Source organism: Mus pahari, chromosome 7 (assembly GCF_900095145.1).
Source record: "Mus pahari chromosome 7, PAHARI_EIJ_v1.1, whole genome shotgun sequence".
In the NCBI taxonomy this organism is placed as follows: domain Eukaryota; kingdom Metazoa; phylum Chordata; class Mammalia; order Rodentia; family Muridae; genus Mus; species Mus pahari.
The window spans coordinates 74,174,735-74,184,754 of record NC_034596.1 but is presented as its reverse complement, the minus strand read 5'-3'; the positions used below and the strand labels follow the sequence as shown (position 1 = coordinate 74,184,754).

Here is a 10,020-nt window from a genome sequence, read left to right as displayed (position 1 = left end):
CATCTTCATAAAAAGGAGGATTCTGTGAAAATACTGCCAGGAGCTTATTAGCAAAGAGAACTACGAAGATCAGTAACAAACCAGTGTGAGTGGACGTATATGCCACGTTAGACACCACGAAGCAGAGTCCCTGTTCCTAGGTGTGCTGTAGGTGAAGGGAAGTTTATTTTCTGGGGGTGTGTGTGTGAGGGTGTGTGTGTGTGAGGGTGTGTGTGTGGGTGTGTGTGTGTGTGTGTGAGGGTGTGTGTGTGGGGGGGTGGTACTTTAGAATTCAGTGGAGGGGATGGTAGAGGGTCTTGTAAATAGAGTTTCTGCTCTAGAAAGCCCAGGTGAGATCTTAAAAGGGAGAAACTGGCCTGGAAGCCTCACTGTGAGTGAGACTAGCAAGTTCTTGAAACCCCAAAGTTTCTGGTTTTAACCAGTAGTATGACTCACGTTTAGGGGCTTATGGAGTGACCAGGTACATTGCAACCAGGTGTCAGAATACACTAATGACATGTAGGTATAGTGCCAAAGCTTAACCATGTTTTCTGGCCTAAGAATACAGATCACATGATCCTGGGAAGAGAAAGGGAAAAAATGGCAGAGAAGAAGGCAAAGAAGGGAGAGAATGTGCTGGGGGGGGGGCACTGTAGCAGATGATAGAAGTCCCAGTGTCCAGTTCTTATGCCTGGAGGGGCTGTCTCTTCCTTCTTCCTGGTCTGCTTTCATGTCTGTTTTACTCCGATCCCCAACCAGCCTCTGAGTGTTTACAGGTATTTCTGATTAGCCTAAAGGGTGGGAGTTCAAATCTCTCTAGGGCCAGGTGGGCCATTCCGAAGGCATGGCCTTGGGGAAGAAGCCAGGCTGCGCTGAGCCTGGACCCACTGAGTCACGGCTTCGCCACACTATTTTCCTCACCCTTCTCCCATCGGTAGAAGCTGACTTATCCTTCGCGCAGATGACCTATAAGAGTGTGACTACAGATATTACTCAGCTTTATTGCACACAGTCAGGTATTAAAGGAGGCCTCTCTTTAGCCTACCAAGACAAGCCTCGAACCTTCTAAAAGGTAAGAAGTCTGTGAATTGCCAATGTTGTGACCTCACAGGACAGTTCAACCAGCACTGGAACCCTGGAGAAATCGGTGCCTCTGAGAGTTTGGGGAGTCAGAAGGATTGTGGCGGACTCTTTCCAGAGAGAATAATTTTTTTTTTCATATATGAGATCAAAATCTTTGTGGGAGCGCGGAAGGACAGGTGGGTAAACAAAGATGAGAGACAGAGCCATTCCAGGTGGAGTTGGGGGTGTAAATTCTGAGCAGAGACTCCAAGAGACTGGAGCATGTATGTGTTTGAGAGGCAGCCAGGTCTGGGCAGCCCTGGTAAGGCCTGGGTTGGTCTAAGAGACTGGGGCCACTGCTTTTCGCTTTGTTCAACAAAATCTTATTAAGTATTCGTATCATGCTAGGCATTTCAAAAAGTAGCTTCTGGGGGGCCAATGAAAGGGCTCAGTAGGTAAAGGCGCTTGCTACCAAGCCTGGTGACCGGAGTTCGAGCCCAGTGAGCCACACTGTGGGGGAGAGAGCAAACGCCTACTTATCATGTTTTAAGTCATTTCATTCCTGCTGTCAGTGCTGGTCCAGTCTTGCAGGAACACTGTGTGCTCCTTGCCTCTCATCTTCACATTTTCTGGTCACTTCTTTTAAGTATGGACCCTGGAAAGTGCCCCTCCAGTGGAGCAGAGACTCTGCAGCCTAGCCCTGGCATCATGATCCGGAGAGAGTCCCCTATAACCACGCAGGGTCTCACTTACATAGGGGAGGCAATGACAGTCTCTAACACATAGGATTTCTGTAATCACTGAGTGAGATGATGCATGGAACAATGTCCATCGCTGTGTGAATGCCAGCTGTCATTATTGCTATTTCATTGTTCTCTTGGGGGGGGGCATTCTCCTTGACTTATTCTCATCTGACTTCTGTCTTCAGGAAGGCCTTGTGATTCCTTCTTGTCTTCTGGTGCTGTCTCAGCTTAATTGTTCCTAGAAAATGTCTTGTCTGTCATTCTTCGGCCCTGAGGAGGCACATGCCTGCCCTTGACCTCCAGCCCCGACATGGCTCTGCACCTCCCTTGGGGTTGTTTTCTCCCCGTGCGCATGCATGTTATTATTATCTGTAACAGATACACAGAGGAATACAGTGTCACATGCATCAGCTCACCCAGCAGCCTGGCCCAGGGCAGGACTTGCCACCAGGTCTGAGTCACCCAATGTTGCTGTGCCACAGGCGGGACTAGGAGTCCTCGGCTTCCTAGACTGGCTTGAGGCTCCCTTAATGAATGTAATGGGTCCTCTGTTTCCTTTGTCAAAAGGAATGTTAATTATTTTCAGCAGTCTAATTATATGGCTAATGAGAGACTGACTGAGATAACATTGCCTTTAATTACTCTTGCCTAACTGCTGTTTGGAGCCATAATTTGAGCGTGTTGCAAGGCTGGGAGCTTGCTCAGTAGATGGAGCTGTCCAGCAAGAAGCCGAGGGAGGGGCCAGGATCGCTGAACTCATGGGTCTTGATGAAGGTGCCTGAGGTGGCTGGCGTCTGCTTTGCCAAGTGTCTGGCTGCCGTTGCTTAAATGAAATGGGCCAGATAGAATCAGGTGGAGAGCAAGCAGCGGAATTCATAGTTCCACCGATGAATTCGTTCTTCAGTCCATACCCTTCACCCCAGTATACCTGCCCTTCAGGCTGCTTTTGTCCAGAGTTCCTCATTCTTGGAGAACACATACCTCAAGTGCTGTCTAGAACATGGGAATGCAGAGATAAAGAGTCCATGGTCCAGAAAGCTTCCTTAAATACATTTGCACTATACCCAGGATAAATATCACATGTTTGTCTTCTGACCTCTACCAGTGTCACAGTACTGTGACCTTCCTGTGGTTATGGTATGGTGCCTTTCAAGCCTTGATTGGCAGATCCTGGGTCTATAGGTAATGTCCAGTAGCTCATAAGGAACTGTTGTCAACTTTAAGTGGTTCATTGCTATAGGCAAATCAAGTCCTCTTAGACCCTCGCCCTTATATCTCTATCTCTCATGTGGGGTGTGGGGTGGGTAGGCACTAGTAGAGACCTTGGCCCTCCAAATTTTTAGGTGTGGACTTAACCAAGTTTCTTAACCTCTTTGAGCTTCATCTTCCTAAATCAGTTGGGGAGGGGGTCTGTGTGCATCTCATAGACTTGCATGGCGTCAGATGAATTGGCCTATTGGAAGCTGTCTGGCACAGAAAAAAAAAATCAATAAATGATTTTCAACCCTCAAAGCATTACTGATAGTCTGAACTATAGCATGAACCAAAGGCCGGCCTTATTCATCAATAGCCTCAACTGTCTCCTGGTGACTTTCATAGAAGTCACTTTACAGACCGTAGATAGTGACTTCCATGAAAGGTTACCTCCCTTCATTTCAAATGTTAGCCTTGGTCACCCGTAACCTGTTTCTGATTTGGTGAGAGAACACAGACACCTGCTCTGAAGGTACAAGATACCTGGAATCAAGAGAATGGAACTCAGGGTTAGCAAATCTAGAGTAGTGCTAGCCAATGGCATGTCCTGTGATGTCAGAAATATTCCATATCTGCTATCCAGTAGGGCAGACAAGGGCCATATTTAGCTTCGAGTACTTGCAATTCGGCTAGTTCACCTTAGAGATTAAGTTTTCAATTTCATTTGCTTTTACTTATAAACACTTAAAATAATCTCACATGCCTAGTGGCTATCCAGTTAGATGGTATATTTTTGGAATTTTGAGAAAAAAAATGAATTCGTGCACTTCCTGTTCTTGGCATGTACTTTATCCCTGGTCCACATGAGTGCTGTTTATAGGAGATGGGCAATGTTTGCTAGGTTGCTGGCAAAGGGAAGGTACATTTTCCTTTCTACCAATTAAGTTCCGGACAATGACCAGGAGGGAGGTTGACATTAGCCATACTGTTTAACTTGACGTGCCAGTTGGAGGTCTGACTTCTCCCCGTGTTTCCCTTTCTGTCTGCAAGGATCAGAGCCATTGCTGTTGGACCTGGATAGGTGGCTATGTGGATGTGTGATCCTCGTGCCTGTCCTAGGAGTTTCTTGATTGACAGTGGTAGAAATCCCATCCTATTGGCCTAGATAAAACGGAATATTCAATAGCTGTGATCCCAGCACTCAGGAGGCAAAAGTAAGTGGATCTCTGAGTTCGAGGCCAGTCTGGTCCACAAAGCATGTTCCAGGACAGCTAGGGCTACACAGAGAAACCCCATCCAAAAAAAAGTTATTTTGCTCACAGGCAGACAAAAGGTTAGGCCATCGGTCAAAGTAATCCGTTTTATCTTCGCTTACTAACAAACCTGTTGTTAGTGCAGCCCGTGCCTGCAAGGGGGCATTTCTAGCTGGTGGATCTGTGTTTGGTAGGCAGTGGTTTTGGTTGGCTGAGCCACAACTGTATACAGCACTGGGTACCTTGCAACAAGAGTGGGAATTGTCTGTGGCAGGAGGGGCAAGAGCATTGTCTTAATTCACATTCATCCAGTGCCTGGCGAGCAGTGAACTCAGACTTCCTGGGCTTGGCTGTGGTTGCTTGAAAGCCTCTGGGATGGCTTAGGTGTGGAAGCACTGAACCACACTGCTGGGCAGGTCTAGCTGTGGTTTTAATTTGTTTTAATTAAATTCATTTATTCACTTTACAACCCAATGTCAGCCCTTCCTGTCCTCCCAGTACCCCTTCATGGAAGTCTTCCCCTCATTCCCTTCAGAAGGGGAAGCCCCCCTTCTGGGTGTCAGCCCCCATCCCCCCACATCCAGTTACTGCCAGACTCGGTGGACTAGGCACATCCTCTCCCACTGAGGCCAGACAAGGCTGTCCATTTAGGGGTGTGGGACCCACAGGCAGGCAGGTAGGCAATGGACTAAGGAACAGCCCCTACTCCAGTTGTTTGGGGGACCCACAGGAGACCAGGCTGCTCATCTACATATGTGCAGGGGACCTAGGTCCGGTCCAGCCCATGCTTGTTCTTTGGTTGGTGATTTGGTCTCTAGGAGTCCCCAAGGTTAGTTGACTCTGTTAGTCTTCTTGTGGAGTGCCTGTCCTCTTTGGGTCCTTCAGTCTTTTTCCCAACTCTTCCACAAGACTCCCTGAGCTCCATCTACTGTTTGGGTGTGAGTCCCCGCATCTCTTTCCATTGGCTGTTGGGTGGAGCCTCTCAGAGGATGGTTAGGCTAGGTTCCTGTCACGCATGTCCTTTTGGGTCTGGGTTACCTCACTCAGGATGATATTTTTTAAAAAAACAAAAACTGACCTCTAGTCTTCTTTCTGAGGAATCCCCCTTGCACCTGAAGACACAGACAGTGATGAGGAGGGAAGGGCCCACCCAGATTCCTGGTCACTCCCGAGGGGCCGGAAGGCTGCTGGTCTCTAATGACTGACAGGAAGTGGTTTGCTAGTGTCATCCCATGAGGTTGGTAGAGCCCCTGGAAGCGACCTGATGGGATCTGCATGGGGAGGGTTATGGATAAGGGAGAGGCAAGGAGACTTCACCGTAACACATGCCCAGCTCTGGGACCGCAGCCAGGAGGCTAATTAGAAAGCTCAGCAGCTGTCCAGCTTTTCAGGCTCTAAGTAGGAGCTACCAGATGCCAGTGAACATCCTGGGAAGGAAAGGGAAGAGGTTGTGTGGGGAGGTTGTCAGGAAAAACACTCCCGGGTGTACTGGTTGGCAATCGGTGTTTTGTTAAGAGAGGGAGATTGGAAGGGACTTCCTAAGGCAGAATTAAGTGAGGAGGGCTATGAGGGGACTGGAGGGGGCAGGACAAGAAGTCCTAAGTGAGAGAAGGTGGGGGTGAGAAGAGGAGGAGGCAGGAACCTCCAGAGTCCAAGCCCAGAGCAAAGGGCCAAGTGGAAGGCCAAACCAAGAGCAGCAAGGGGCCAGCTGCCACCTCACGCCCGTGCCCGTGCCTCCCATTCACTTCCCACGAGGCGGTGATATACTGCCTGTCCCTTGGAATGCCTGCACACCAATTGTGTTTGTAGTTGTGGGTGTCACTCTGTGACTTGGGAACCTGCCAAAGCCACAGTGTTGAGTGCTGGTCTCACTCTAGAACGAGCTAACACAGTAGAATCGGCCTCTTTGGTTCCACTTCACAAATGAAGTTCTTAGGGTGGGGCCCTGGCCAATCACCAGAACTCCTTGTGATAAAGGGATTAGAGGGGTGAACCTTCTTCCAGTAACTGGCGTTAACCTCTCAGAGTATAAAGCTCTTGACAATCTTATTAATATGTGCCGTGCTCCAGTTGCTAAGCGGGCACTGGTAGTGCAGCACCCCATCCCCCCATCTCTACTTTGTTCCATTTTTCTCTTTGTCCAGCTGCCCTTGTCGAGGTATGTGTTTCTGTGAGTTCTGTGAGGCATCTGTGAGGTGGGAACCCAAGGCCTGGGAATAATGGTTTGTAGTCAGTGGTCAGAAGCGTGGGTGAAAACCTGTTTGTTATTGGTCTCTGAGGTGGGGCCCTCACATTTCTGGGAGAAACTGACATTGTTTTGGGGTAGAAGTTCAGATTTTAAAACTGTTAGGATAAACGATTGGTATCGGTAGATAAACTGATCTCTCTCTCTCTCTCTCTCTCTCTCTCTCTCTCTCTCTCTCTCTCTCTCTCTCGTGTGTGTGTGTGTGTGTGTGTGTGTGTGTGTGTGTGTGTGTGTGTATAATTCCCCCACAGCTGGTTAGGGAAGTACTAAGTACTTGGTTGTGAGAGTGTATTTGTTTGTTTGTTTGTGTGAACCATCATGTTTTTTGTCACATTTGTTGTCCATGTGTTGTTGTTTATATTGTTGTTGTTAGACGAGGTCTCACATAGAACTTGACAAGTAGCTGAAGCTAGCCTTGAACTCCTGATCCTGCTGCCTCTACCTCCTGAGTGCTGGGATTACAGGCTAATGCCAAGCCCAGTTTGAATATTTGATCTTTACTGTTTTCTGGGAGATTTGGGGATTTCTGGGGAGAGGCCTTCAAGTGAAAGGGTGTTGTTGCAAGCCCCCTCTGGCCCCCTTCTTAGGTCCCAGGCTATGGAGATGGAGTAGGTGAGAGGATTTAGATTCCAGTCCGAGAAGCAGACTGAATCCGGCAAGCCCAGCTTACCCTAAATAGTTACAGAGGAGAGAAAATGACGCAGGGGACATTCCTGCCAGCAGCTGCTGGTTAGACCTCGTTGGGAAATGAATCCTCCTCAGGAGAGCTGGCTGGCCATGCACATTGTAGAGATAACAACATGGGTTTTGTTGTTCTCTGACCTGAACCTACCTGGACCTCTGCTACGTAGGAGCCTGCAATGTCCCCAGGTGTGCCTGTCTGGGACACTCTGTTCCCAGCCTCACTCTCCTTGTGGACTTTCAGACAGGTCTTGGGTATCACCCAGACCCATGCCACCCCCTCTTGGTCTGTGTTGGTGCTTGGGGATCAAAGTAAGAGGAGGAGCACCCCCTTTGTGCCTCCTATCTGCAGAGACAGACCCCTTGGTGATGCTTACCGGCACGAAGGTACCCCAGATCTAAGAGACAAACTGCAGGCATTGCTAGCTTTGGTTAATAGCAAAACCAGATGATTCTATCAGCCAAGAATTTAGCTGGATCCTTCTCTGTTCTGCTTGCTCAGCAGTCCGTAGTCCTGTGGTCTCCAGGAACTCATCTGGTATGAGACACACACACGTGAGGTTGTTTACAGATGGGATGACATATTTTATGGAAATACGGTTGGAGTCTCATGGAAATGGAAATACCAGGATGACTTTGGAGGCTGTGGTGGCCTCTCAAAGCAGCAGCATAGGAAGAGTCGGAGTAGGCATGCCACAGAGGATGGCCGGAGGAGACAGGGACTGAAACTGAGTCGTAATCCCTGAGCCCTCCATCTCAGGGCTTCAAAGGAGTGAGGTGCCCAGGGCCCAGGGTTTCATCAGATGCATAGATTTAACCAATTCAATCTCTCTCTGTCTGTCTCTCTGTCTCTGTCTCTCTCTCTCTTTCTCTGAGAAAGAGTTTCTCTGTGTAGCCCTGACTGACTCTGTAGACCAGGCTGGCCTTGAACTCAGAAATTCGCCTGCCTCTGCCTCCCAAGGGCTGGGATTAAAGGCGTGCGCCACCACTGCCCAGCTTTGACCAAATCTCTTAATGTCCTAAGCCTTAATATTTGTCTCCGTCGCCACCTCCCCAGAATAAATGGTGTTTCAGCCTTCCCTGCTCCACAGGTGTCCTAAGAGAATCATGAGAACTGATAAGCTTGAGTAGGCCCAGCTCTGCCTGCATGTTAGCTGCCATGAGGGCTCCTGATACACTCACATTGCTGCTCAGGCTTCTGACTCAGGCTGTATGAACCACCAAAGAGCCTCGTAGTCTTTGCTCCTCAGATTCCTGCTCCGTGGTGGCGGTGGCGGTGGCGGTGGCGGTGGCGGTGGCGGTGGCGGTGGCGGTGGCGGTGGCGGTGTTTGGTTGTTTTTTCCAGACAGGGTTTCTCTGTGTAGTCTTGGCTGTCCTGGAACTCACTCTGTAGATCAGGCTGGCTTCTCAACTCCCAGAGATCTGCCTGCCTCTGCCTCCCATACTTCTTGGATTAAAGGTGTGTGTGCCACCACTGCCCAGCTTGGATCCTGCTCTTTAAAGGCTAGAATGTAAGAGAAATCTGGGGACCGCTTGTGCACTTGCAGGGAAAGGTGGGACCCCTGTGATCCTCCCATCTCATCCACGCCAGAGAAAAAGCCAGCAGACCGAGAAGCAGGAGGTATCCAGCCAGAGGCTGGTTTCCAGACAGCTGCTCTGACCCCACAGTGGTGTCATCTCCTAGGACAGGATCTCAGCCCACAGCAGATGGCCATCGGCTGCTGCAGCACCAGGCTGCAGAAGCAGGATGTGGTTTTTGGTTTCTGTTTCTGTTTTGACTTGTGCTGTCGCTGTGGCTTGCCTAGGCCCCAGGAAAAAGGAAGTGCCTACGGGTGGGATTGAACTTTCCAGGCCTTATGTCATGGTGGTGCAAATGGTGGACAATATGGAACAGGCTTCGTTAAGACTCTGTCATCCAGGCGATAGGTAGGTGCCAGGGTGACCTTTGCCCCAGCCCCATTAGGCAGGCTAGGGGAGAGGAGGAAGATGAACAGGTGAGCAGGGGCTGAGGTTCCTGTTTGTGGAGGAACTGGGAGAGATGGGGCGAAGCTGAGCACAGCAGCCTCCCTCCACAGGCACAACGTGTACCTTCAGTTTTCTCTGTGCAGAGTCCTGGGGCACCAGGGAAGGAGCCGACATGGGGACGGGTGAGCCTCTAAAGCAATCATGGCAGGGTACGTTTTATGGCCCCTACCCTCAAACTTTGTCTTGTCCGGTTCTCCTCTGCCTTTCCAGTGGTTAAAGTTGTTAGCAAATGGAGAGGATCTGCTTCTGCTCAGAGCCTCTGGGAGGAGGAAGATGATACTGAAGTACAGGTTGGCATCTCTGCGTTCCACCCATGTGTGGGGGTGATAGTGCCACCTCTCAGGCTGTCCCCATGTGCTGGGTAAAGTCCTGTCTCGAGACCTGCACAGAAGGCTCTGTGTCAAGGGGAGTCTGATAGGAGCTCTGGTACCTTGATTTAATTTCATTATTCCTGAAATAAAGCATCAAGCCTTACAAGTCTTGATAGCTAGGGCTGCAGTTCTACCTACTGTGAGGCGGGATAGTTGTGTGTATCTTACTGAAGATACACAATTTTTTATTAAACTAATAAAATTTATTTTAAAATATACAACTCAGTATTGACATTTTTAAGTCATCAAAATAATTTATAATAGTTAAATTCCTCTAAATATACATTAAATCTTCTGAAGCTAAAAGTAATATTCACTCAAACAGTTTTTAAAATCTATTTGAGCTGGGTGTGGTGGCGCACGCCTTTAATTCCAGCACTCGGGAGGCAGAGGCAGGTGGATTTCTGAGTTTGAGGCCAGCCTGGTCTACAAAGTGAGTTCCAGGACAGCCAGGGCTACACAGAGAA

At 49.1% G+C, this 10,020-nt stretch overlaps 1 protein-coding gene across 4 annotated transcripts in view; it reads left to right on the top strand.

Annotated features, from left to right (window-relative positions):
* Tmem229b (transmembrane protein 229B) overlaps window positions 1–10,020 on the top strand; it is a 47,677-nt gene that overhangs the window by 19,172 nt on the left and 18,485 nt on the right. For 2 of the 4 annotated variants that reach the window (XM_021201620.2, XM_021201624.2), the window contains exon 1: window positions 8,767–9,083. The exons of the other annotated variants lie outside the window; for them this stretch is intronic. The gene's annotated coding sequence lies outside the window, so the exon portion shown is untranslated. Of the gene's footprint in view, window positions 1–8,766; window positions 9,084–10,020 lie in introns of those variants that run through there. 4 annotated transcript variants of the gene reach the window in all.